The sequence below is a fragment of the Grus americana genome, chromosome 24 (assembly GCF_028858705.1).
Source record: "Grus americana isolate bGruAme1 chromosome 24, bGruAme1.mat, whole genome shotgun sequence".
In the NCBI taxonomy this organism is placed as follows: domain Eukaryota; kingdom Metazoa; phylum Chordata; class Aves; order Gruiformes; family Gruidae; genus Grus; species Grus americana.
In genome coordinates this window covers 5,960,823-5,988,120 of record NC_072875.1, presented here as the reverse complement: position 1 = coordinate 5,988,120, position 27,298 = coordinate 5,960,823, and the positions used below count along the sequence as shown (strand labels likewise).

General features: G+C 52.5%; 1 protein-coding gene across 5 annotated transcripts in view; it reads left to right on the top strand.

Annotated features, from left to right (window-relative positions):
• Positions 1–27,298, top strand: part of LOC129196204 (opioid-binding protein/cell adhesion molecule homolog) — a 287,692-nt gene that overhangs the window by 192,792 nt on the left and 67,602 nt on the right. The gene's annotated exons all lie outside the window — the stretch shown is intronic.

Genomic DNA, 27,298 nt, shown 5'->3' with positions numbered 1-27,298 from the left:
CACGGGAATAGCGGGACGTGAGTCTGGAGGAGTTAGCCTGCCGCTTTCTCCGCAATAGCGAGCGGCGGGTGCCCCCCACGCAAGGCTGGCTGCTCCCTCGCTCAGACCTGGAGTAACAGGGCTGCAGCAGAGAGCTGCTGCTCTTCCCAAATTCAGGCACAGGGATGGCACCAGCCTGTCGTGCTCTCCGTTAGCAGTCGAGCCGTCGGCAGGGGTGAGGAGCTTGTGCCAGCTTGAGCAGAGGGTGCTTCGCTCGCCTGGGTGGCGGAGGCACGGAGCGGGGGGGGGTCAGGCAAGCTTTCTGCGGCTGGGGTGGTCTGGGTAGAGGGGAAACGTTCGGTGCGTACCGCGGTGGTGGGAAACTGGCTCCGGCTCGAGGTCTGTGCTGGGGACAGAGGCGTTGGTCGCTTGTCTGCCTGCCTCCCGGCACGGCGCCTGCCAGACTTTGGGATGTTGCCTGTGCCAGGCGCATCCTGATTCCTCGGTCCCAGCCAGGGACCCGCTGGGACGCACTTGTCGTCGCAACGTGTAACTGGGGGCCGTGGCACAGCAGGAGAGGAGAGGGCGCGTTTCCTTCTGCTCTTCATAATTGAACTGCGAGGATGATTAACCCGAGCTGGAGCGAGCAAGGCGGTTGAGAGAAGACAGTCCCCCAGAGAGATGCCTTTGGCCTTGGCGCTCTTTTCTTCCCTTTCTGAATTTGCCTCCCCAGTGAAGCGTGGGGTTTGGGGCTCTCGCAGGCAACGCTTGTGGAGGTCAGAGCAGGATGTGAGCGAGCTGTGCGGGGGGCTGAGCCCCTTCCCCGGGGAGCCCCGTGGCTCCGGTGCCGGCTGAGCCTGCTGCCAGCAGAGGGCTGACTTGGATCTCCTTATTTTTTTTTATTTTTTTTTAATTTTTTTTTTAAGCTTCTGGCCTCTTTTTCTGTGCTGTTTGTGAGAGAGGATGTTTGTGAAGCAGCCAGCCCCGGAGCGGTGGGGTATTTTAGCCTTCCTGTAAGGAACTCTGCATCCCCTGGTGGGACTCTGAGTGCCGGTGCTTAGCACCCCCCTGCCCCAAAAGCACTTGCTCTCTACCCATTTCCCTCCTCAACCTCTGCCCCTGCCCAGGCTCTCCAGTGCATCTTTTCCATGCTCTCACCCCCTCCCTTTTTTCTTTTCAAGTTTAGCTTTCCCTGCTGCAGTCAGGTTTCTGGCCTCCGGCTCCCGTTTGCCCTCAGTTCTCCTCATGTCTTCTAGCGCTGCTGGTTCCCAATGACTCCCCTCTTCTCTCCCACCCCTATTTCCCTGCTGCCCCTCTGCAGCCTCTGAGTAGCAAGCAGCTTTTCCGTCTTCCCTTGGCGCCTGGAGGCGGGCAAGGCGTTGCACGCAGCAACCCAAAGGGGTGGCATCAACAGCGGGTTGCACGTAGCAGCCCAAAGGTGGAGAGGTTCAAAGATGTGGCTGGTGTTTATTTGCAGGCTACGATCCCCTACGGAGAGCCAGGAAGGGGAAACTGCCCTGGGCTGACTTTCTGTGTGGGGGATGTTTGCGGTAGATGTCTAGCGTGGGTGCCCTGGTGGGGTTTTCTCCTGGCAGATAGCGCTACCCATGGTGGGAGCAGATGTGGGTGTCCTCTGCTGTCCTCTCCGCAAAATGGCACTTTTCTTGGGGCTCAGACTGAAGCTAGCTGAGGAGTTGGGCTTTGAGAAACTGAGCCCCGTAATTCCAGCTCGTTGCACTTGCAGAATTAGCCAGGATCCTGCTAGGTCTGGAGGGGCCAGGTCCTCTCCTGTCCTCCTTCGTAGGGGGCTGCTGGCTGGTCCACGAGTTGGGCTGAGCCTGTGAGTCTCCCTGGCTTCGGCAGGGCTGGTGGAAGCTCCTTGCTTCCCAAGATCAGCTCTTTAACCACACATGGCATTGCAGAAAGGAGGAGATGCGAGAGAGCGGAACCGCGTGCTAGCGGTGGAGGAAACCTGGAGGCTTTTCAGGCTGGTTGTGGTTTTCCTGTATTGGATTTTGGGTGCTTCCATTTCCAGCTCGCTGGCCTTTTTTGGAGGGAGGCTCAGCGTAATCCTTGCAGAAAGTAAGGCTCCATCTACAGGCAACTTCTGGGTCATCTTAGATCAGCAGCAAACGATTGCCCTGTTTTAAGCAGAGATCGTTGATAATTCACTACTTTTTATTGTAAGAACAAACAATTCCCGTAACAGTCATGCACCTTTCCTCTCCGGGGAACTCAAGGCAGTTTGCAAATTCTCTGCGTGCTATTAAAAAGAAAACCAAGCTGCCTCTTATCTGACTCTGACATAGAAAACCTTCTGCCGTCAAGCAGGGCAGGTGTTTAGGTGGCAGCAGTAACCCGTGTTACCCGCCAGCCTGGGACCCCAAACAGAACAAGGAGCACACCGGTAACCAACGGGGAGCTTGAAGAAGGTCACTTTTTAATTTCCCGGCTGGGATTTGATGTGGAAACAAGGATTAAGTCTCCGCTTTTGGGAAGAGTGCCACCGAGTCTTGGCTTTCTACGCACGATGCTTCTTGGATGCGTGCCCTGGGAGTGGTGGGGGGCACGGGCATCCATCCCTTGGGTTGCCGCGGGGGCACCGCTGGCGGGTCCCCGGCACGGTTAGCAATCCCCGGTGGGCTGACCTTGGCTGGAAACCTTGGGTTCTGTTGTATCCCAACCGCGCGGCAGCGGTGAAAACGGCTTCGCCATCGCAGGGGGCTGCCGGGGTGCGAAGGCGATGGAGGCAGCGAGCTGAACCGCGGGTAACGCCGCTGCCATGGCATATATTCAGGAGATGGTAAAACGGGGATGTGTAGTAAACGGGCTCGGAGTGCTTGTGCCGCCAGCAAAGCGACCTTTTATAACAGGCATCAGTACAGTTCATAAAGACATAAAACAACAGCTGCTCAAAATTTCAAGGCTTTATAGTTTTTATCTGTATTTAAGAAATATCGGCCCTTTTTTTTTTAAGGCAAAGAGAGTGTGTTTCCGTGGTTGGGAGACAGGGGACGCCGGGATTTCTCCTTGGCTGTCGCCGCAGGGACACCAGGACTCGAGGAGGCCCCTGTGTTGCTCTCTGCCTCAGTTTCCCCATCTGTAAAACAGAGCCAACAGCAGTTGTTTGTCAGTGATGGTTAGCAGAAATGAGTGCTCATAGGTGGTCTTAAGACTGGACCAGAAACCTTAGGCATGTATAACTAGGGTTTTCTGTAAACTGGAAAATACAGAGATGCTTTTCCCCCTGTATTTAAAGGCAGATTTTCAAGTCAAATCCCCCTCCACCTTTCTATTCGCTCCTGGAGAGCCCGTGGCCATCCCCATTGCTACCAAAAACCAGGGTAGCTTTGCTCATTCGCATCCAAGGCTCTGTGACTGGCTGTATTTTCTCAATTAGCAAGCATGAGAACAATCCCAATTAAAAATAAAAAGCCAGAAATACAACATCACGAGATGCTGTTCTTCCATTTATCTTTGCAATTATAGTTTTAATTATTTCTGACAATGCTGCTTTTTTTTTGGGGGGGGGGGGGGGGATATGTCTGTGTAATAACCTACCACAGCCTATTTCCCAGAGCTCGATGAGGCCTCAGTAAAACAAAACCAGCAGGAGCAAGCGGCAGGACCACACTCTCTGGGCATAGGTCTGGGAAGTCAGGAAATCAGATTTTTACTTTTTTCCCCCTCTTTCTCAGTCAAACCGCCGGCCCTCAGTTTACCTACCTATTAATGGGGGTTGTGACACTCACCTGCCGCCGTGCAACGCCGGTACCCGGCAGAGAAAAGAAGCGTTAATGCAGCCACGTCTCCGCTGTTAAATCCTTGCTGGGAAGTGGGATGAGAGTTGCCACTTTTTTTTTTTTTTTTTTTTTTTTTGTGTGTGCAAATGCTAAAAGCGTGGGGATTAGCGAAGAGCAGATTAGCGAGGACTTGCTCCATCGCTGCCCCCTCCCTCCCCCTCCTACCCAAAAAGTTTTTCTGGAGCAGCTAAATATATACCTGCCGTTTCCAAGGTAGAGCTCGCTGCGTGGCGGAGCTGTAATTGGCGACTCAGTGAAATTACAGCCACGGATTCTGGCATTTGGATCCTCCTGGCTGGCATAATAATTTCTCCCTAGGTAGCTGGTATTTAACTTGTCTTATCTGCTCCTGATAGTTATAATTACAGTGCCCGCTAATTTCCCCGTAATATTGCAGCCGTTGGAAGGGTGGTTGGAGAAAGGTCGGGGGGGTTGCGGGAGGGCTCCCTCCACCCCAGCCCGTGGCACGAAGGCGAATGCCGCTGCCGAAACGCAGATGTCGAGACCGCGCAGCTGGTGCTCAAACCTCCCCGGCAGCGTTCCCTTCCCACCCCGGTGGGGTTTGGAGCAGCCTCGCAGCCCGCCCCCGCCACAGCGTTGCCCTCACTAGCGTCAGGAGATGAGTTCCAAATCCTGCTGTCCTCGCTGCGGGATGAATCTCGGTCTCCGTCGCGGGTTTGCTGGTTTGTTGGTGGGGTGCTCGTTTGGGTCGTACGGGGCGAGGGGGCACTGTCCGGCTGTGCTAGGGGAAGATTCGGGGCTGCTTTGGGGGAGTTCGCCCTTAGCCGGTGATCGTAGCCACAGCGCTGGCGTTTTGCTTCAGAAAAGCCTGTTTTTGAGAGCGCGGCGAGCCGGTCCGGCTCCGCGGTGGGAGGAGGAGTCGCTCGCCATCACCTCGCCAAGGGCCAGGACGCGAGTCCTAGGAAGGTCCTCTTGCCTAGCAAAAAGCCAACCCCTGCGCTAAGTTTTTGAGCTCTACTAGCCAGAAATAGCTACAAGCGGTGTTATTCAGCTCCAGGGGATGAGACTGAACTGTTAGTAATCCTTTCGCTATAGGGTACACGAGATCTTTTTGCAAGCGTAATAAACTCCCCGGGATTGCAAGCGGTAATAGCTGTCCTTGCCTCGGATCACGCACGCTGCTCCAGGAGCTCGGGTCTTTGTTTCTAGAAAAAGGATTAGGTGTTAACGCTGCAAATGAAACCAGGGCGCAGGGGCTGTCTTTCACGTTCCCGGTTTCTGAAGAGTTTCTCTGTTCCTTTGGCTGCTCTCGCGGTTTGCCTCCTCCGTGCGTTTCTCAGCCCTAAACCACGGATGCTTTTTACAACAGCTGGACATATTGTTTTAAGTGATAATCTTTAGATACTGCAGCCCAGCAGACAGTTCATAAGGAATATCTGATTCGGTGACTATCACTGCTTCTTCCGTCCTTGTGAGCAGCCTTTGAGGGTTAGGATGTTCTGGTTTTTCTTCCTTTTTTTTTTTTTTTTTTTTTTAATGAGAAAAATAATTCCCCCGCAGCCCCTGCCAACAATTCTTAGCCTGTAATGGGTTGTTTACTGCAGGTTTCATTTGATGCCTAGGTCTTGTCTTGCCTGACAGACAGAACCCTTCAAGGTCGGATCTTTAGTGCAAAATACTCACAGATTGTACTTCTGTTTTCCTATGAATATTTCCCAAGATTTGCTTAAAATGAGTTGTTTCCATGACTATACTCACTTGACTGACTTGTTCCTCGGGATACAAATGGGTCTCAAAGTCTGTTTCTCCGCGGAGGGGGAGGATAATGAGAACAACTGTTGTGGAGTAGGATCGGATCAGTAAATTGTGCTGACTCTGATAAGGCGCTTTGTGCCATCTCTGGTGCAGGTGAGGTTCAGGCGGGGAAAACAGAGGAGCAGTCACACAGAGCATCTTATTTTTTCTTCTCTTGGTGTACCAAGATTTGTACGTGCGGTGTCACCTCCTGGCTGGAGCTGGAGAGAAGAGGAATGGGAGGCCAGGAGGGAGGAAGTGGAAGAAGAGGCAGAAAAGTTGGGAAGGGGGGAAAAAATATAAAGAGCAGGTGCAAGAAAGGAATGAGCAAAGGGGAAAACGGAGTGGCTGAAAGGACGAACCAAAGAAGAAGCCACGAGTGCTGACTCCCATCGCGTGAAGTCCAGCGCTGTGGGATGAGTTCCTAAATCAGAGCCCAGCACTCAGCCCGGCCGGCTGGGCCACGGGGATGTGCTGGCTGCAGGGAGCTGAGATGCGGGGGGTTTTGGCCTGAGCCAGCTTGCTGGTACCCGAGACCCGGGGAAAGTGCATCCCCTGACCTCCTATTTGTTTATATTTTCTGTGTGTGTGTGTGCGTGTGTGTATATATATATAAAAAATCTAACAAATTTCTAACCCATATAAATCCAATTACCCATGTTTTGCCTGCAGGGAGCGAGGGAGATTAATGTTTGGTATTTTGGCAGGAATGTAAAAAGAAATAGGTGGTAATAACAATGAAGGCTCATAAAAAGGAACCGATAGCCGTGTCTGCGCCCGGGAACCTGGCCGTAATTCTCGTGGGCATTTGCCGGCAGGCCGCCCTGCTCCCGTGGAGGGGCAGGAAAGAGCCAGGAGTGCTTCCTGGGCACCTGAGCATTCATCCTGCCAGTGGAGATGACATTAATGTGATAATAATGGAGGTTGATAAAAAGAAATGGTTTATGCTCCCAGGGCACCTTCTCGTAACACATCCCTCTCTGCGTTGCAGCTTGTAAGAGCCATGGGAGCGTGCTGCTGTTATTCCCATTTTGCAGAGAGGCAAGAAAGTCCCAAGAAAGGAAGATGACTGCGGGTTTGGGGGTTTTTTTTTGGTTTTTTTTTTTGTTGTTGTTGTTGTTTTGAAGGAGAGATGGGAGCTAAGCTCTTCACCCTCGGTCATGAGTCTGTGGTTGTGTTGGTCCTTGCAGATCTGGCTTGGAATGACGTGGCCCAGATTTTTTTGGGGCAGTTTTGGCTGTGGATAGGAGTTGGGAGTACCAGAGTTGTGCTCTGGCATCATTTTTTCCTCCGCTCTGAGCCCTTCTCCGCAGTGTCTCTGCATCCTGAGTTTTTCCCTGGCACGAACCCGGGCGCACGAGGTGCCTTTTCCCTGCAGCTCTCAGTCAGAGACCAGCAGTCTCGGGGGATTAAGCAGTCAGTCACTGCAAGGCTGTGCCCATCGCGTGGCGGCAGTGCTTGGCTTCGTCCCCTTCTGCTCCTCGGTCGCAGCTCACGGTCCGTCCGCGTGGTGAGCGCAGTCGAGAGGGCGTCGCGCTGCCAGGCACCTCTCCTCCCTTGGCTTTGACACTTTGGAGCTAACCGCTCATCATCCTTCATCAATAGCCTCCCCTCTGTCCCCGCTTGGGCACAGCGCTGCTCCCTGCGTCCCCTGCGTCGCGGGTTCAGCTCGGCGAGTGCCATCCTGCTCTGCTCCCTCCGCTGTCACCCACGGTCACGTATTAATCACGGTTCAGATATTGCATCCCTACAGCGGTTTCTGCCTTCTCTGCTGGCTTTGCATCAGGCTCCTTGCTCTCCGTTTATTACCACCACCAGTTTTATAACCCACTTTATCAGATGACTTTTTTTTTTTTCTTCCCTTTCTTAAAGAGCATAACCCATGAGCAACTCATCATTTCAGAAAGAGGGAGAGCGCCGTTAGCAGAGGAGAAAGCCTCCGTGCTTATACGTTAAATGAAGAGGCTGCTTTACCGTGTTGTTGCATTTAATTCAATCAAGGCAGTTAAAGCCGAGATTTAAAGTCCTTTGTGCGATCACAGGAGTTGCTCTGATGCAGCAGCAGGTAGAGGAAAAGATTGAGCCCATTTCCAAGGAGACTCGAAGTAACTGTTGGAAGCAGCCAGGCCCGGGGCTTACTGCGGCAGCAGCTACGGTGGGAAGCTGTTAGCATTCACGTCGCATCCCATCTCTCTCTCTCCGTCACCCTCCCTGCTCCTGCTCCTTATCCCCATATATTCCTTTAAGTGGAATTGATTAGTCTGGCGCCTTTTTTTTTTATTTTTTTATTTTTTTTTTTAACTGGGGGGAGGGCTGTTTTTAATTAATATTCTTAACTGTATGATAATTACGCTGGCTGGTCCCATTGCTGTCTGAGTCACCCTCTCCTCCCTTGTTCTTGCAAGAAGGCTGTTTGGACTTAATTAAAGTTAGGGATCCAGGGCTAGCAGGAACAGCGGGAGTCTTGCAGGGCTTTTGATGAAATGATTGCTGTGGGGGAAGCGGCTAGTTTCTTCCCAGAGCCATAGATCGTGGTGCTGCGACGTGGTTACGACCATCTGGTTTGACCACCTGCATCACACAGGCCGTTGCGTCTCATCCCGCGTTTCCCATCCTGCGTCCGCAAACTCCCGGACATGACGGCCCCTGGTTTTTGGGGCAGAAGGAGCCCGGTTTTGGCCTGTTGTCCCCTGTTTAGAGACGTCCCCTGCCCGAGGGAGCGTGTCTTTGAGCAACACCAGCTGAGCTCCCCATAGCCATCGCGGCTGAGGGTGTTGCAGGTCATGGTGGGGGACGTTGGAGGGATAACGGAGAAGCTGCGTGGACTCGGCGGGTCTTTTTCATCTCATTTCAGCGCTCGTGCTAGCAGACAGCACTGCCACCAGAGCTCAAATGCAGCCCAAGCGAGAGCTTAACAAGCTCCGAGAGCTGTCCAGAAAGTTATCCTGACACCGAGTGACAGACTCGCAATTGATATCCTCCGGAGACTTTAAACTCACTTCTGTGAGGTTTCCAAAGCTGGTTTTGTCTCATACCTGAAGAATCCTTTATCTGCTGCGACGCCTCCCCTGCCTTGTCTCATTGCTCTTGACGTTTCTCTTTGTTGCCTGCTGCAGCACGGGTAAAGTCAGCTGCAAAACTATTTAAGAGGGGGTTTTCTCGCTCCCTGCTCCTCCTCTGGACTGCTCTACTCTCTTGCTGGGGTTCCCGTATAAATTGCCGGGGCCGATGCCGTTCCTGCTTGGCTCCGCAGGGAACTGGCTGGAGCGATGTCAGGACCATCCGAGAGGGCAAGGGATGCTCCACGCCACTGGGGAAGGGCAGATATAGCGTCTGCTGTGGAAAAGGGAGGAGAAACGGTCCCAGGAGATCGCTCTCCTTACGTCCTCCGGAGCAAACAATCAAGGAAAATTTTTGTGATCAGCTAGGAAAGGACGAGAAGCTGTGCCCCAGCCAGGGGAGGTTTGTCAAGGAGAAATTGTGTCAGACTAATCTAATATCCTCTGTTCGACAGTGTAACAAGCCTCGTGGGTAGGGGGGAAGCAGGAGATGCCTCAGACGGTGACCCAGGCAAGGCTACTGTCCCACGAGCTGATGGGAAGCCTGGGGTGGGAACCACCGTCCGGAGCGGGCTGTGAGGAAACGGGCTGGCTGCTGTAAGGTGCTTCTCTGCTTTTGAGACTCAGCCCAACACGAACTCTTTGCCCAACTGATAGGAGAAGCTACCTTTGCAGTAGTTTCAGGCTGCAGTTGGCTGATAATGTCCCGGTGGATTGCACAGAGGGCTTAGGGGAACCGTCTTTATGTCCTAAATCTCCTTGTGCGGGATTCCTGGTGCGCGAGTGGGTCTGTTCATAGCATCGTTGTGCTGCAGGACTGGTGTTTTGGGATGCCACCGAGGACTTTGAAGGTTTCTGAAGTAGCAATGTGGCTCATTGTATGTTCCATCCGATGGTGCCCTGTGCAAGAAGGTCCAGGGTGGAGCATATTCGCTGGTCTGTAAGGTTGGGTTGTTTTTTTCTTCCAGGCAATGGGGGTTGCCAGCCTGCTGCAGGATGGCTGCTGGCCTCATCCTGCTGCCTTCTGCCACCTTTTCGTGTGGTGGTCCCGAGCAGCAGTACTCCTCCTCCTCTTCTTGCGGAGGATGTCGTGCTCCGGTACCCGCTGCAGAGCCAGCCCGCCCCCCGGCAGAGCGCACCGACCCCTTCCCCGGTCACCGTGCAGACCTGTTATGCACAAGAGAAGTTTTTAAGAGGCAGCTGGGGCCTGCCCAGACTCTATAACCGAGGCTGCAGACTCTCAGAGGTGCACTTGGAGCATTTTCCTTGATTTTGCTTTTATTGCCCGGTAAATCAGTGATGGGGCCAGCCCGTCTGCGCGAAGCAGCTCCCTTTACTAGAAGTGCTGCCTCTCCCCATTGGCCGCATCCTGCGCTGTGCTGGTGAGCTGTGAGGGCGCGCGCTGTGGTTTCGCCTTCACCAGCTTTTCCCATTTGGCCCTGGAGCGGGGATTCCGCTGCAGCCGCATCCCTCTTGGTGATGCCCCGGGTCCGCGATGCTGGCTCCAAGCTGAATCCCTTCGCCGTCCCTCTCCTAGCCCGCCGCCCCGAGCCGGGAGCCATCGAGGGTGGCCGAGCCTGCGTGGTCCTGGCCGCAGGCTCCCTCCGGGAAGAAGCTCCGACATCTGCTTGGCCTCGCTCTCCAAAACCCGTGCTTTGTCCTGTGATTGCTGAGCTTGCAGCTGGTTTTCAAGACTGATGCCGCACTTAGCGGGGTGCCAAAGCCACTGAGTCTGGCAGGTTATTTCCCTTCGGAAGCCATTTATCTTCTCCCTTTCAGGCGTGGGGGCTTCTGTCTCTCATCTTTCTTTTCCTCTCACGCGGGAAGGAACCCGCTCCTCCCGAATCGCTGGCACTGGGCGTGGGGTCAGACCCCATCTGAGGAGCATGGGGACATCCTGGGGAGAAGAGGCAGCTTTGGGGAGCGGGCGCCATGGGCGAGGGGGTGGCAGGGCTTGGTGGGCTTCTGCATTAATGTTTGGCATCGATCGATTCCTTTCTGGTTATTATTTGGAGGGAGAGTGCTCCAGACTTTGGCTTCTCGTGAGTGTCTTTTTTGGATGAGGCTGCCCCGCGAGCTGCTGGGATGCCAGCAGGTGCCGGGCGTGGGTTTGAAAGCTTTTTTCTGGCAGGGAATTGGTAATTTGCCTCTTTCTCGGGGGTTTGCGTGGAGTGAGTGAGAGAGAAGCTGAGACGCAGAATGTCAGATGGGAAGTATGGGAGGGCCTCAGGCTCTGCCACTGCCTCTCGCCGTGGCCTTGGGCACCTCACTTAACTTGGGACTTTGATTGCCTCACTTAAAAAGCGGGGGCTCCAAATTTCCTGACTTTTGGTCCTATTCCCCACAGCTGAAGGACTCTGATCCTTGGGTAGGGGCTTGCACGCTGCCAAGCACTTTGGAAGATCCCATCCAGAAGTTACCTTCAGGAGCAACGCTCTTATTAAACGCTAACTTAATAGTAGAAGAGAATGCTGTGTGATGGTTATTAAAGTTTAACAACTGTGTATATCTATTACCTAGCTGCTAAATCTTTATATGCTTTAAATAATCAATTGATATTTAATTAGCATACAGTACTATTACTGCCTTCCTAAATCTATAATGATAAACCAAGTTACAAGTTATTGAACGTTAATTACTAACTGATGATTAGAAACAGCAAGACATTTACCAGCCTCATCCCAGATATAATACAGCGTGTCCGTGCACACTGCAGAGCTAAACCACGCTTACTGTCTCTTAATAATCAATGGGTGTTTAACATGCAATATTTGTCTAATTAGCACTAAATTAAACCCTCATTGACAACACTTCAGGGTAAGAGATCTGCATCAAATATGATGGATTAGACACGGAAGGGCTGTTATTGTAAGCAGGAGATGTGCATGTCATTTGCTCTGCTTGTCACGGCTGGCACATGCCTCCCCGTGACTGTCAGCCCGGTCCTGGGGGGACCGGTGATGGAGTGGTGCCTCGACGTTGGATTGACAGTCCTGGAGACCCCAGGTCTCTCTTTACTCAAGCTGTAGACACGAGCAGCTCTTCCCATCGCCCTCTCCTGCTTCCCATCCCCTCTCACCCACGGATATACTGGTGCCTCCAGCCAGGAGGATGGGTTCTGGGGTGGAACGGGGTGCGTTCTGTGCAAGCAGAGGTCTGCCCAGCCATCATGGGCAAACGCTTCTTCTGCATTTTGTCCTATCTACCAGCTGATTTTTTTGGGGGAGTCTCTGTCTGGGCGATGAGGATCTGGGAGGTGTTTGCGGCCATCAGTGTAACCTTGCGTCAGGGATGCTGGGTGAAGACTGGAGGGATGTGGGGGTGAGAGCAGCCCTGAAGCCTGGCGCAGCGTCTTGCTGCGGTTTGTCAGCAAACGTGGAAGCTGTTTTGCGAGAGCAGCGGGATGGATTGCACGGCCTCCGGCTCTTTGCGAGAATCAGCCTGTCCTTCACACTCGGCGTGGATGTAATTAACTGTGCTGATAGGATGTTATGCCAACAGCAAAGCCGAAAACACCAGAAAATGAGTCAGAAGCGATACCGGGGCTGTTCGGCATGGAGGTGCGGGGAAGCGGCAGCCAGGCGCGCTGCACGGCTCGCCTCCCGCCGCACGGCACGTGCGGGAGCATCGCTGCAGCCTCCCGTGCCTCTGACGGAGGGCAGGGTCCGTGCTGCGGAGAGGAGCAATGCAACGCGGGGAGGCTCCCTGCGGGCTCTGGCACGGCTTTGCTGTAGCGTGCAGGGGAGATGAATGGTCCCTGGGAGGTGTTTCGGTCCCTGGGTGCGCGATGGATACGTAATTTCCAGCTCCTAACTCCCTCCTTTCAATCCTTTGCAAGGAATCGCTATCCTTGCTATGGCAGGAGAGGTTTCTCACCTCCCTTTTCACTTTTGGTGGTGAAAACTCTTGAAGCCTGAGCAGCTCCTTGGTTCCTTACGGGTCTTTCTCAGCACCCCCCCCTTCCCCAGAAGCCAAGGTCCTGCAAAATGCAGAGCCCCACGGCGGGGGATGGATGTCTCCTGCACTCGGCAGGAGCTGGGATGAGAAAGAAGGAAGGGGAGGGAGGAGGGGAAAAAAAGACTTCCAATTAGCAATTGAAATTGTTCTTAAAAGAATTTGCCTATTCTGCAAGGAATGTTTAGTAATTGATAGCAATTTCTAGCAATTAAATACAAATTAATTCGTGCTACTGAGTAGCAGTTTATTTATGGCTCTGTATTTATGGGCACTCCCTCTCCTTAAAAATATCGTCGTTGCTTTTGGTAAGTAATTAGAGTTTACTGAATAATTTCCCAATGTAGGTATGAATTTTAAATAATTTTTAGTACCAAGCAAGTGTTTCATTGTATGGCTGAGTGAGGGATTATCATTATTTATACTGTAGTAGGGCCTAGAGGCTGGGACAGCCACTGTGCAAGCGTGTAGCAAAGTGATAGTCCCTGCCCAGAATAGCTTACAGTGATTTTTATGTCCTGGGTCTCCGCAGCAGGCTCCTGAGCAGGAAATAAAAAAGTCATTTGCAATCATTTGCACCAGTGCAGCACGCAAGCAGTAGCTTGGCTGCAACTGCGTTTCTCCTTCCTCTCGATTAGTGGGAAGTAGTAATTCCCTACTACTAATAGTAATGGTTAACCGCTCAAAAGAGGAGGGTCAAGCCCCGGACCCTGTGGTGGGGAACAAAAATCATGTCTTTTGATTAGTTTACTTATGTTTTGGATGCCTGGGGGGGGCAGGACCCCTGGCAGGGATGATGCGTGAGGGAGATCTGTCTCCCGATGTGTGATTTACAAAACGTGGTAGTCATCTTCAAAATACTGTAAGCAAGAGAAGCTGGCCAGACTGGAGGGAAGGTGCTAATTAAAGCATATGGTAACAGCATCCACGCAGGGAAGATCCTGGAGAAGGGGAGAAACCCAAGCCTGGAGAGCAGGCGTCGCCTTCAGAAGCGAGCTTGGGAGCTGGCAGCAGCGTTTGGGCTTGCGGTGCCAGGCAGGGGTACACTCCAAAGTGCGGCCTTTGTGCCCTAAATGTGTTTTCAGGGTCCTGAGGTGGAGCGTGCTGTTTTTACTCAGGGTCAAACTAGAGTCTGGGAACCTCGGAGAAATAAATACCCTGCGGGATCAATGTGTAGGGGACAGCTTTGGGATGTACCACGTATACTTATGTTATAGATAAAGTGCTTGTGGGCTATTTGGGAGCTTTGAGGCTGCTCGGACCATCGCAGAGGTGCCTGCCCCCGTTGCCGCTCCTGTCCCCTTTGTCACCTGCGGATAGCGGGATCAGCCCCCACGTCTGGTTCAAAGGCTGCGCTGATCCTGCCTGGGGCTGCACAGCCTGTTCTGGCTCGTTTCTGGGCTTCATTACTGAGCTTGATTAAATGGTACTTGTGCAGCCAAGGGTTGGGAAAACACGCAAAGGGACTTTTCTAGTCATCTGAGGCACTTAGATACCGTGGAGAGAGATGCTGAAGGCATAGAGGAAGAGAGAGAGGGGGTTTAACATGGCAGTAACGAGATGTAACCCATCAGGGCAGTGTCCTCCTGGGCTCCAGGTGCCTCCAAGGAAGGGAGAGGATTGAGACAGAGCCTCAGGACCTGGAAAAGGCTCCCTCTGAAGAGGAAAAGAGTGAGTGGAGAGTTGCCTTGTCCTTGCGAGGAGCTGGGGACGGGTCGCTCTGGCTTTTGCAGAGGATGGAGCAAATGAAGAGAAGGTTTTGACCTCAGGATCTCACTTCAGTATCTTGTTTTATAGAGTCTGTGTGTGTGCGGACAGCCGGCAATATTGCTCGTGCTGTTAGAGCGCACGGAGCTGGATTTAGCCATCGCCTCGTGGGCTGCGCAGCTGCATCCCGGGATGCGCACGGTGCGTGGGGTGATGCTAAGAAAGGAGGCTACTCTTGTCGCCTCTCCGTGAATCCTCAAGTAGGGTGAGGTCTCCTAGACTATCAGGTCAAACTGGTCTCTGGGGGCTGGGAAAGGCTGCAGCAGAAGGTGCCAACTCTCCTTGCAGGGCAGCAACGGGTGAGTTTGGGCAGCCCTGAGGCTGCCGGCTCTGGGACAGAGCGCAGTGTCCACCCCCAGTGACGATGCGAGGCAGCCGTCTTGGCAAAGACAGGCGCGGGAGTGACTTTTAAGGGTGAGGAGCAACTTCAAACCAGCAGACTTGTGGTCTTGAACTCTCCTGGTCTGGCAGTCTGCCCTTAGATTTCACAGTCCAATTATTTTTGTGCCGTCCTTCCCGTGCTGGAGAAGCGGGGAGCTTTCCTCCCTGCCCATCTGCAAACCTTGTCTCACGCTTCACTTAAAAGTTTTTCTTTTACCCGTTCCCTGCTGCTGCGAGGGTCCGGGGCACGGCAATAGCTTTCATCTTCTCTCCTTTCTTGTGATGATTCAGAGTTGGTGGCTTTTGGCCTCTGCACTACGGGTCTCCGGTTTGTTAGAAGCCGTTGCGAGGGTGGTTTGCGGTGCGCTGGTACGTGGAGCAGCGATGCTGCGGACCCTTTTGGATTAATCGGCTGCCTGACTGCGAGGGATGAGACCCGATGACCCAGCGGGTCCCCTCTGGGAGCTGCGTAACAGCCCCCCGCTCTCGCCCTGTGATCTGAGCGCGCTGGCACCGGGCTCGCGTCTGGACGCGGGAGATCTTAGGAGATGGTTGAGACTTTTAACTGCGCTCTCTGACGGCCCCGCTCTCCCTCCCGGCAACTCTGAGACGCTCGCTTGTGTGATTAACTTCACATCCCAAAAGTCACCGCCTCTGTAAAGCTTCGGGACTCCGCCAGTGCTTCTGACTGCTTGAGTGCCCCGCAAGCCTCCAGACAAGGGTCAGCGAGGCTGCTGCTGTCAGAGGAGCTCAAAGGCTCCACGTTTGAAAGCCAAGAGTACTTCTCCGCTCTTTGATTGCAGACTGAAATGCCTGCAGACTGCAAGGGGCGTAAACAGGGAGTTTGGGCTCTCGGCAGCCTTGCAGTCGCTAAATTTTTGTGCTCGAGCTCCCTCTGCGCAGAGCTCGGCAGGGGAACGCCGCGGCGGGATGGCGGTAGATGCCGAAATAACTGCGTGATGAGCGGGAGATGGCGGCGGTGGCTCTGGCCTCAAGGCTGCGTCCCCAGGGACGTGGCGAGGAGGGTGAGGGTAAGGAGCCGAACCATCCAAATCCCTTCTGGAACGATGATGGTTAACCTCCTCCCGCGGCAGGATTGCTCACCAGTGATTCATCAGCCCGCTGCTGGTAGCGCTGGGGCGGTTCTCCTTTGCTGTCTGCAGAAATAACGCTTGGGGACAGGGGAGGGGGAACGTGGCGTCCCCCGGGGAGATTTTGGTGGCTCTGAAGTGCCACCGCGTGGATAACCGCCCAAAGCTGGGGGGCTGAGAGAGGGAAACGTGCAGAGCAGATGGCGAGGGCAGAGGTGGGAGTGCTGCTGGCGCGGTGACTCTCCGGTGTGTCATTGACTGCGCGTGGCCAAGGGACGGTCCCTGTGCCGGGCAGCGCTGGGTGGATGCGTGGCTTGGGGTGCAGGGGTGCCTGCCAGCGCCCGCGATGGGATTTTGCCCTGGCCTGGCTCCCTCCCTTTCGCATTTTAGAGCAGATGGCTTGAACTTTCTCCGTTGCTCGGCCAGAAGTAGCGTCTGAACCAGACGAAAACCAGGCAGACGCTGCGAGTGAATTTGCCGGGTCGAAGCCTCCCTGCCCTTATTGCTGTCTGCCTGACAGCAGCCCGTCCCTCCGCCAAATCAAAATTCCATGCACGGAGCTGGCTAAAAACATCAATTAGCTCTAAAACAATTATTATTTTTTTGAAATGCCATTTTATATATGCAATAACACAACACAATAATCCTGGGTTATTTAACAGAGCATTTACCATGAAAACAGTCATTACTCTTTAAACGCTGCTGACTGTACAAGCCTCTTAACATTAAACAGCAAGTGAGGCAGAAGTCTTGCCGTCAGAAATGCCACATTCCCCTGAATATATTAGAGACACTGTCATCGGGAAGCTCGCTGCTTGGCTGAGTGGCGTTTCCCACGCTCAGGAATCTCTCATGATGCTGCCGGCTGTGGGGCACGGGGATATCGCCCAAATTTTGCTGTGTTGGAGAGGATCAGATGGGTTCAGTCCATCTTTGCTACAGCCCCGTGGCTTTATCCCCAGCCCTCTCTTCCGTACCGCCCTAAGCTCGAGGGGTAGCAGCCGTATTCGTTATCCAGCCTAAACCCAGTAGATTTAGCTATTTTAATATTGTTTATAGGGCCTATCATAAAGATGTTTTTGCTGCTGAGTCAATAATGAATTTAGTAGTAAATTCTGCTTTCCCCCCCGCTTTGTGGTTCTGGGGAATTGTGCTGGATGTACATTATTTACTTATTAGACCTCTTCTAGATACCTGGCATGAACCCGGGGGAACAGATGGAAATACCATTCTCAGGCTACCAAAAGCCTTTGGTTTAAGCAAAATAGTTGTGTTTAAAGATTAATTTAAGATGCTTTAAAAATTGAGCAGGTCATACATTTTTAATATTGATTGATATTATTATAAAAGATTCAGCTCCAACTCTTCTCACCAGGACCTCTCTTGGCGCGCAGACGTCGCGTTTGTCTGCGAGGGACACGGCTTAGTTATTTTTAATCTCTGAGACTCGTTCTTGTGAAATTTATGGGAAGCGTCGCCTCGTGTCTGGCACACCAGAGCATCCCTGGAGGAGGTGAAGCTGCATGAAGGGCTGGTGGTGGTCGAAGCCCGCGTCTCTGCTGGATGAAGGAAAGGGGATGGTACATCCGATTCCAGTAGCATCCCCAAACTGGGAGCAAACCGATTTCTACTAGACTGAAAAGCTTCAGTGCAGCAAATGCTGAGGACCTGAATAGGCAGAAGCTAAAACCTGCCCAACAGCAAGTACATTTGGTTGTGCTTCTTGCAAACTTCCCATATTTATTTCTTTATTTAACATTTTTCAACGTGGAAATGGAGATGAAAAGAAACTCCAGGACTGGGTGCCTCCTTTGATAGTGTTTTGTTGGCAAGTTGGAGAGATAAAGCAGCCATCCCAGCCCTGGAGGAGCTGAGTTTGCTGCTGAGGAATAATTCTCCAAATTGCATTTATTTCACGGGCGTGAAAGGTCACAAAGTGAAGGGAAACAAGAACTGTATTCAATTAGACAATTCGATCAAAATAAATCTGTCAAGATGGCATTCCTGCTGAGGAATCAATTGACTTGGAAAATGAAGGCAGCTGCTGCTGTTGTTATTATTGTTGTTATTATTATTATTTTAAATTAGCTCCAGTACCTGACATGAGTACCTGAGTTGGAGTGCCTGAGCGGTTTGCATCATCTATCACTCTTATTAGATATTAATACATCCTCCTCCGCCTTGCATTTAGTGCCCTGTTAATAGTCAAGTGGCCCCAGAGTGCTTCCTGGGAGGTTGATATGAATGATTAGTAATGAGAAGGGATGGCGAGGCTTTTTTTCAGGCAGAAGGTTAAAGGAAAAAAAAAAAAAAAACAAGCAAGCAAGCGTGTGGCTGGTGTGCTTGCTCAGACGCGTTTCTTGGTGGCTCTAAATCAACCTGATATCTCAGGCGTGTTCTCCTTTGTTGGGGGGTTATAGTGGAGAAGATACCCAAACAATTTACCTTATGGATGGGGATTGGGAAGGAAAGGTTTCATCTCCCTACGTCGCTGCTGCTCCTGCCTCCCTGGGTCTCCTGCCTCAAGCTGGCTTGGTAGCACCAGGGATGGTCCCCATGCCTCGATGGGTAAAGGTGTTTGCCGAAGGGTGCTACGGGAGGACAGGGGTAGAGGAACGTGGTCCCTCGGGTCGGAAGGCGAGGAGAGGCTGAAGCGGGCAAGAGCCGAGATGAGATGTATCGTTAGGGAACAAATGATTTTGCAGGAGAAGAAATCCTCCTGTTGGAGAGATCTGGAAGCCTACACAGTCCAGTCCATCATCTGAGCTATTTAAAACTTGATTTGATAGAGCACTGGAGAATACAGCAAAGAAACAGGCTTGCCCCAGCTGGATGAGAGCCTGGATAACTCTGACAGATTCCTTCCAGCTTTGGCACTTCCCTCTCTGCTGCTGTCAGCCCTTGGCGTCACCTCTCTGCTCTCCCAGGGAAGTCCCCTCTTTGAACGTATGATATGGGGAAATCAAATGTGAAGGTTTCTCAGGGCTGGCAGGTAGAAGTTGCTAGGAGTGTCTGGGCTGACTGTGATAGGAAGGGTGATGAGAGAACTTTCCTTCATCTTTTACCAACTGGGGTATTTTCCTTTGTATCGGGCAGCCTTAAAAAAAAACCCCCAAACCAACCCACAGAAAAGAAAGAAAAGCCACCATCCTCCTTTAAAGACAGACTTTATCACAGCAACATACTGATCTGCTTCCCAACTGCCTTCAGCTTGGTGCACCTCACCGAAGACGCTCTTCCCATGCCGTGGGCAGCTCTGCCTGTCTGCTGCCTGCGGATGGGAGGCTTTGCCCCCGGGGGGCTGGGCGGTGGTTCCTCCTCTCCTCCGTGTCTCAGAAGGTGGCTGAAGTGCTAGCATTAGATGGCAGAGAAAACCAAGGCCCTCCTGGACATCTGGTAGGTACCAGCATCTTGGTTCAGTGCTGACCCCATGCCCCAGCTGGTTTTTTTCTGGGTGTGACTCCATCCTTCTCCCCTAAACGCCCTGGTCCTGCCTGGACATCAGTCTGTTGTGTAGCTCCTAGACCACTGCCCCGTGCATTGAAACGTGTGTAACTATATTCACCTTGAGACTTTGGGGCAGGGGACGCGTAGTCAGAGCAAGGCTGAAAATGTGCTCGCCGTTGCACAGCCGTGTGCGCGGGCGGTCCGGCCAGGATCACTGTGGTGCGACGTAGAGGGCAAAGGACACCGGCTATCGCCGCCTCCTCCCGTTGCTTGCGTTTTTATTGACTGGTGATGACAAACTGGTTTATGGACAGATCTTTTATACCCACTAGGACTCGGCAGTTATTTTTGAGATGATGCTTTGCCTCAGAATCTTCCTTCCTTCATCCTTCATAAATCTTGAGCGAGGCTGCTGCATTCAGACCAAGCTTAATATTCTTCTTGCAGATCTCTGCACCAAAATGGCTGCATCCGAGCAGGGAGGTGTAGGCGGCTTCTCCTCCACCCCTTTGCTCTGCTCAAAGGGCAGTTGTGAGTCTCGGTGTTAGGGTCCGTAAAGGGGTGCAGGGTCCTCGGTTGGGGCAGGATGGTGCTACCTTGGGGGGTGTTTTGCATCAGGATCCAGTGCGTGGATGTGAGCCTCCTCTCTTCTTCCCGTCAGGTCGTGGGTTGTGATAAAGGGTTGGAGTATGGAGGTGGCGATGTTAGCTAGGGAAGAGTGAAGGAGAGCAGTGAGGAGAGTAACGGGAATAAGAGGAAAGAGTAAGGAAGAGATAGAATGAGACTTGTGTTGCAGCTGTGTGTTGCTGTTGTTGGCTTTTTTTTCAAGTAAAAAGCAGAGGAGAAATAGTCCAGCCCCCTCATTTCACCTCTCCTCCACTAATGCATTCGGTTGCAAAGGACAAATCCCATTCACTTGGCCTTTCTCGTCTCCTCATTAACTCCGATGACCTTGGGGCCGTGGTGAGAGCAAAGCGTTTATCCCAACAAAAGGATTATCAAAATAAATAACCAGAGTTTTCAGAAAGGTCATGTCCCTGGCAAGCCCAGGCGGAGGCAAAACCTCTGTGCTCAGCTGAGTTTGGACTGGCTTTTCTTCCCAACGTGTCGGGTGATAAATCCCGCTTGCAGTCACCTCACCCACGAGCATCCTCTCATCCCTGCCGTCCTCATGGCAAAGCTGGAGAATATTTTCCTGTGAGCGTGGGGAATGGGGCAATGCTGAGCAGCAGCAATATCCCCCAAGGATGTCTGAAAAGCCCCACGGGGCCCCAGCATCGCACTGTCATCGCCGTTCCCCTTCCCAGGGCATCCCGAGGATCTTCCACTGGGATGCGACCAGCAAAACAAGCCCCCAGACCCCCTGTTAACAGGTCACTGGAGAGGTCCTCCTGTAGACAGGCTCCGTGAGATGAAATGGCATGAGCTCGGACGGAATAAAACGCTGGAGGCGGTGTCAGAGCCCCTTGGTAAGCTGTCAATAAATCCTCACCAGCATCAAGCAAGGGGGAGGAAAAAAAACCAAACCCAACCCACCTGGACTTGTCGGTGGATTAACATTCGTCCAATTTTGTTTATGAAACACCTTTTCAGCCTATGCTGTTCAGAGCAGCCTCAGACCTTGAGGGGTCTTCAAAATCGTGACGGGAGCTGCTGGCTCTTGAGCAGACCTTTTGCCGAGGAGAAGGTAAGTGTGCAATAAGAAAACAAGGTGCACGTGTCCTGGGAGAGAGGGCGTGACCGCTGGAGGTGGTTCCTACAAGTACATCCGTGCCTATGTGCGTGCCTACATAGGCGGTTCCAAGACAAGCCACAAAGTTGTAACTCCTGATCTTGGAGTTGTTAATAATAATGATAATAATAATAATAATAATAATAACCTCTCTAATCTTCGTGTTGTTCGGGACTGCTCCCCTATGTATTGCATTGCTCTGGTTTTGTTCAGGCTGGGCTCAAGGGGGCAGATTTTGCCCTCAGCTTATCAGACAGCGCCTTCTTTAGGAGATGGTCCTTTTTCTCTGCGTTTCCGACAGCAAACCAACCTATCTCTTGGGTGCTCCGACCGCCTCCTGCTTTCGGTTTCTCTGGGGGAAAAAAAAAAAACAAAAAAAAATACATTTTTGACTGGCACGAATGAATCCGGCTGCTTACAGTCAGCCGCGTCGTAGGCTGTCGGCAGAAGCCAGGCATCGCGCACCCAAGTTTTGAAAACCAAGCGATGAGCTGATGGGAGCGTAATACCTGTCTGGTGGGAGAACAGAGCTGACTCGCGGCTGGAGGCTTTCTCACATTACAGGGCGAGATCCTGGTTGGGATCTGAGCCGGCTCGGCTGCTCGGCACTTCCCTTCTGCTCCTCTCGGCGCCGTGCAGCTGGGGGGAAAAAAAAGCACCTGCCTTTGCTGCCGCTGCCCGAGTGAAGTGTTATCTGGTTTTATTCTCCCTCCTGTCACCCTTTTTCACACCTGTGTGCCACAAAAATGTCTCCTATCGTCATATGCCCCGTGAAACTCTCCCGGAACGTTTATCTATTGGAGGGAAATAGCGGAGGATGTGATTTTGAGACTGGCGTCCTCCCTCCGTCTTTCATCCCTTCTCTTTGACGTGATTTAGCATCTCAGAAGTTGTAAAGAGCGTCTGTCTTCGTGTCGGTGCACCTGCTCCACGTGCGCGCAGGTGGGCGGCGGCGGCGTTGTCATTGTGAAATTTGTGAATAATTTACCACGCAACCAAAAGGACCCATAAAGCTTTAAATTATTAAAATACATTTCAGTTCGGAGGAGAGATGTTGGAGATGTTTGCTTTGGCTGCGGGCTCTGCCTCGGAGTTGGGGTGGCTGGAGCAGCAGCGTCTCTGAAAGGACTCTGATGCTGCAGATGGGCTCGCGGTGATGGATGGGCTGGCAGAGCGGGAGCCAACGAAATAAATAAATAAAAAGATCCAGATAGGCACAAGAACCATCCCGACAGCTTTCATTATTTAAACCGGAGACGCCCTTCCCTGGGAAAGGTGGGGGGGGAAGAAATAATAAAAAAAATGACCTTTTGTTGCATTGCCAGAGAAATGACATTTTCTTTCATTGCCTTTCTTTGTTCGTTCGGAGGTGGACGAGCAGGCGATTCCTCTCCCGGGAGCTAGCGCGGGGCAGCCGCTGCCCAGCCCGACCCAGGGCTGCACGGACTCGGGCTGTGCGTGCAGCTCTGTGCAAACCCCCCCATTCGCGTTGGTGCCAGCAGGGCTTTACTCACCAGCACCACAACCAGGGACGTTCCCACACATGCTTTCCACCCCCTGGGTTTTTTCCGCTGATGCTCTTTTACATGCATCTTTGCGCCGCTGCGTGATTTCCCTTTGGATTAGGTACCAGGAGGTAGACACGGGGCCCTGCCAGCAGCTCCAGCCTGGAGCCTGGGCCAGGACGCTCACCAAACACCAAAATTCCCGGCTGCTTTCGGCAGCAGCTTGTGAAGGTGATGCACGACGGGTAGGAAGCCGCGCCCCGGCCAGTTTGCATTCAGCGTTCAGTTGCTATCTCCTTTCGGATAATGGCAGCCGAGTGTGAACCAGTGCTGAAGCAGAACCAAGTGCTGCCATTTAAGGGGCTTAACACGCTTCTCTCCTTTTTTCTTTTCAAGCATGCCGAGAGCTGGGAGTTAATTCTGGAAGCGTCACTTGTGCGAGGATGTTTCTGGCAGGCTTGGGGTTGCTAAGTGTAGCTAAGTGCCTCGAGCATCCGTAACTATTCGGTTCCTTTTTTTTTTTTTTAATTTTTTTTTTTTTTTCTCCCCGAAGAGAAACTTTCTGAAGAGGAAGAAGGATGCGAGCGCGATCAGCCGTGCTAAATAATACCGTAGGGCGCTGCCAATACTGATATGTGGGGGGGTGATGGAAGTGTGTGCTGCCTGGGCTGGCTGGTTCCCCGTCTCTGATGTCCTCTGGATCCTTTCGCTGGCACCTTTTAAACAGGGAAGCGTTTGGAGCTGGGTCTGGGGGGACCCTTGGGAAGGCAGCGAGTGCGGTGAGGGGATTTTGGTGCTTTCTGGGCTCTGGGTCTGCTTGCTCCTGGTCGTAGCGGTGCACGGATGGGTTGAGGCGTGCAAGGATGGAGAGCGAGCTCGGTGTGTCAGCTTCAGAGTGCAGTGGCACTAAAGAGATGTACACCCGCCGCCTCTCTGTTATCCCCACGTGCTCCGGGATACGGGGTGTGCGTTGCAGTGGTGATGGGGTGGGCACAACGAGGTGGTCGGTACCGTTGAAGACGCTGGATGAAGGAGCTCGTTTCTGGAGTGATGTGATTTGCCTCTGGTGTTTTCAGGAAGGATTTTCTTAACTGTTTAAACCTGGTAAATTGCAAATTTCTTAACAGCGTGTTTCCCAGCGAGGTATAAAAAGAAGGTTCCGAACCTTCTAAGTGGTTTTTAACAAATACAAATTTCATTTTCCATTAGGATGTTGGAGTTGGTTTCTGAGGTGGTTAATGCCGCTCTTTGTAGCTATTCCGGGTCCTGTTCTCGCAAGCGTAGGAACCCCGTGTAATGCAGGCTAAACCCCAAAGCTGATTCAGTTTGGTGGCTGCTCCTGCAGTGGCACCTTTGGGGGGGTGGGTTGGGGGCCCAGTTAGGTGTGAGCTGGGCTGAAAAGCATTGCTGGTAAAGGATCGTTCCTGTCCTGAAGCTGCACGCATTTCCCAGCTAATTCAGCAAAGCAAATCCCCTCGTGCCCTTCTCCTTTCCACTCTCTAGTCCCATTTCCAGGGGACCAAGAGGGAGCAAAAGACCTGAAACCTCCTCTACCTGCCTGCCTCTCGAGCCACAAAAATTAATAACAAGCTTCGGCTCCCGAGACCATCCTCCTAGAAGCTTATTTATACCTGTGCTTAGTGTTGATTCAGCTGCCTTGCAACCATCACTCAAATTCACAAGAGCCCTTATAGAAAGGAGAGATGAAAACCGCCCTACACCGCTCCTGCCCCTCTTTCTTTTTTTATTCTCCCTCCTGCACGCTCGCAGTACTTGCCTCCTTGGTTTTGAGCACCGGGGAAAAAAGATGTTGTCACCGTACGTGATTTCAGAGCCCCTGTGCAAGCCCCCCTCCCCGCCCCCCGAGGGGCATCGCAGCCCACGGCCTCTCTTCTGGTTAGTACTGGCTTTGCAAAGCGAGGAGCCGCGATCAGCAGATCCCTGCTCCTTAGAGAACCTGTGCCTCGCGCTGCCCGCATCAAAGAGGAGAGGAGAAAAGACCCGACAGGTGCCTCCTCGGCCTTTCCAAATATCCCACCGTCGGCACATTTGTATTAGATATTGATTTCTGTTTAATAGAATAAGCCAGGAGAAATCACACTCTTTGTTGGCGTTCAAAGGATAAACCATAAAAGCCATTAAGAAGTACTGTAAGCGGCGGGATGATTAATGAGACTTTAGGTGCATTCTACTGACTGCTTCCAGATAATGTCTTTGAAAGATCCCGTTGCTTCTGGCTGCAATTCAGAGCTATTTATTTGCAAGGTGAAGCTCTGAGAAACGGCGCTTCCAGCGCCAGCCCTGCCCGATACCGTTACGGAGACAAACTGGATGCCCCCGATTTCCCATCTCCGGAGGGATCTTTTTGCTTTGCAGTTTTGCTCGGCAGCCTTGCCGAGATACTGGGGGAGGTCAAGTGTTGAAAGATGCTACGTCTGCCCTCAAATCATTGCTTCGTGTCTGTGGCGAGATGCTGACTTAGGGGAGGGCTGTGGGGTTTAAGGCTTGTAGGAAGGAAGCCCTTATCGGGAGATATCGATCCTGTTTGGGTTTTTTTTTCTTCCGCTTGGTGCTAGCGTGTCTTTTCTGTATCTCTGTCCAGATGAGCTCTCTTGCAGTTGGGCTGTCTGTGATCCTGACAGTGCTTGTGCATCCATAAATACCTCAGCCTGGGCAGAGCTCACAGCTGTGTGCTGCTGCATCCAGGGCTAAAAACCCCAACAAGCTGTCTGCTAGGTCTCCGTGCGGGTCAGCGTCCCACCATGAGCCCCAAAACCGCGTGTCCTTGGGCAGCCGTGCCCGCTGGCACAGCATTCCTCTTCCCTTGGTGTCAGCAGTGCTTTGCCGAAGCACCGGAGATGTCACCAGGGAGCCCGGCAGAGCTGGAAATGAACGTTTCCTTCCATCCCTTTGATATCACCTCCGTGGGCTTTTACTCTCTGGGGTCAATAACTGGGTTTTACAGGACCCCCCTGTTTTTTCCGGCAAGCGTGTTCTCTGTGGCAAGCAGAGGCATGCTTTCTCTTCCTGGCTAAAAACACGAGGGTGATGATGGGAGTCTCACACTTAAGGTCTAATCCCTTCTTTCCGCTTGCCCGCTTTGCTTTCCCGGTTGCCCAGTTTGCAGACCTCAGGGCGCGATGTGCGGAGGGATGGGGCGGAGGGAGGTGCGGAACGGGGACGTACAGCCCCACATCCTGACTTCCCACCTGCTCTGCTGGGTTTTTGCTTTGGGGGAAGTCACAGCAAATCCTGTTTGTTTCTAAACCAAGCCCATCCGCGGCGAGATAACAAACAGAACCCAAGGAAACAGATAAACAGAGTTAAAAAAAAGCTGCACTTGAAATGGTCCTTTTTTTTTTGTTGTTGGTTTTTTTTTTTTTCCCCTTTGGAGAAAAAGATTGTTCCCCGTGTTGGGACAGGATACGGGAGGCAGGGATTTTCTGTCAAGGGAGCGGGAGCTGCCGGAGTTTGTCATCAAGAATAATAATAACAACCAAATGCTGATTGGCAAACTGTCGTTGAGGGGGTAATGAGGATATAATCCAGCACAGCAGAAGAACAAGGAGGTGGGGAGCAGGCAATATCCCGTCTTTAATGAACAATAACGCTGCTGGTAGGAGAGGAAGGGCCCGATTCTGCTATTTCCTTCCTCGGTGGCCGTCTACAGAGAGAGCTGGAGAGAGAAACCCACCTTCCTGAAGCGCAGGGTTGGTTTTCCCCATTAAACTAAAAGATAAAACTCTGCTGCTAAATAGCTGACACTGTTTTAATTCTCCCCGGCTCGCCACCTCCTCTCTCTCCCTGCTACCTCCTTCGTCTGCTTTTCTCCTTTATTTTTGTCTCCCTCTTTCTCCTCTCCGTGCCTCTCCTCCATCTTTGTTTCGCTCTGTCAATCTCTTCCTCTTTTCTAAAGCTCCCTTTCCTTCCTCCGCTCTTCCGTCTCCTTTATTCCCTTTAAATTCGTCGCTGCTTCTCTCTCCCAAGCCCTCCTCCTCCTCCTCTCTCAGCATCCTCTCCCCGGGGCCCTCCGCTTCGCCAGCCCTTCCCGCGGCTGATTTATTGGCTCACTTGGAGAAAATCGGGGCCGTTTTCGGCTCCTCCAAGATGCTGCCGGCAGCCGGGGGGGGAGAACTAAAAGGGCACGGGTTCGTTTTAAGCATCGCGGTCAAGTGCGGTAGTTTGGGGCGGGTAACCTCTCCTGCAGGCTGTGTGTTTAGAGAGGCAGGTTTTATGGTCTTTTGGCTTTCAGCATCCTCTCCCTTTTATACCTGCCCTCCAGACATGAGCTCTCGAGCAAGGTGCTCTCCTGGCTTTGCCGCTCGCACGTGCTCAGCACTTAATAAGCGATAGTGAGTAGTAAAAACGACAAGTGGAAGGCTGTGCGGGGTTGGGAGCCCCGAGATGGGGGATTTATAATGTTGATGAGCGCCGGGTTTGCCTCTGCCACTGACTGCTGCCGGAGATTTAGCAAATCCTTTAATCTCTCTCCTTCCTCAGTTTCTCCAGTCGGTTAAGTGAGGATAATGAGGCATAACTAACTTGCAAGCTGTCGAGGGAATGGTTTAATTAGCGGCTGATCTTGCTAGGTGCTGTGGGGTTTTGGTTCCGGAGCGTGGATTCAGGCATGAGAAGGCTCCGAGGGGCTCAGGACCTGCAAGATATTTGACTGCCTAAATACTTTAGAGGATCCGGGCCCCAGCTCGTACGGCAGCTCCTCCAACCCCCAGTGCAGGGAACGTCCCCGGTCCCCCGGCCGGCCGTACCCCACGGCACTGAGCAGGGGATACGGGGGATCTCGGCTCCGCTTTCCTTCGCCGTGCAT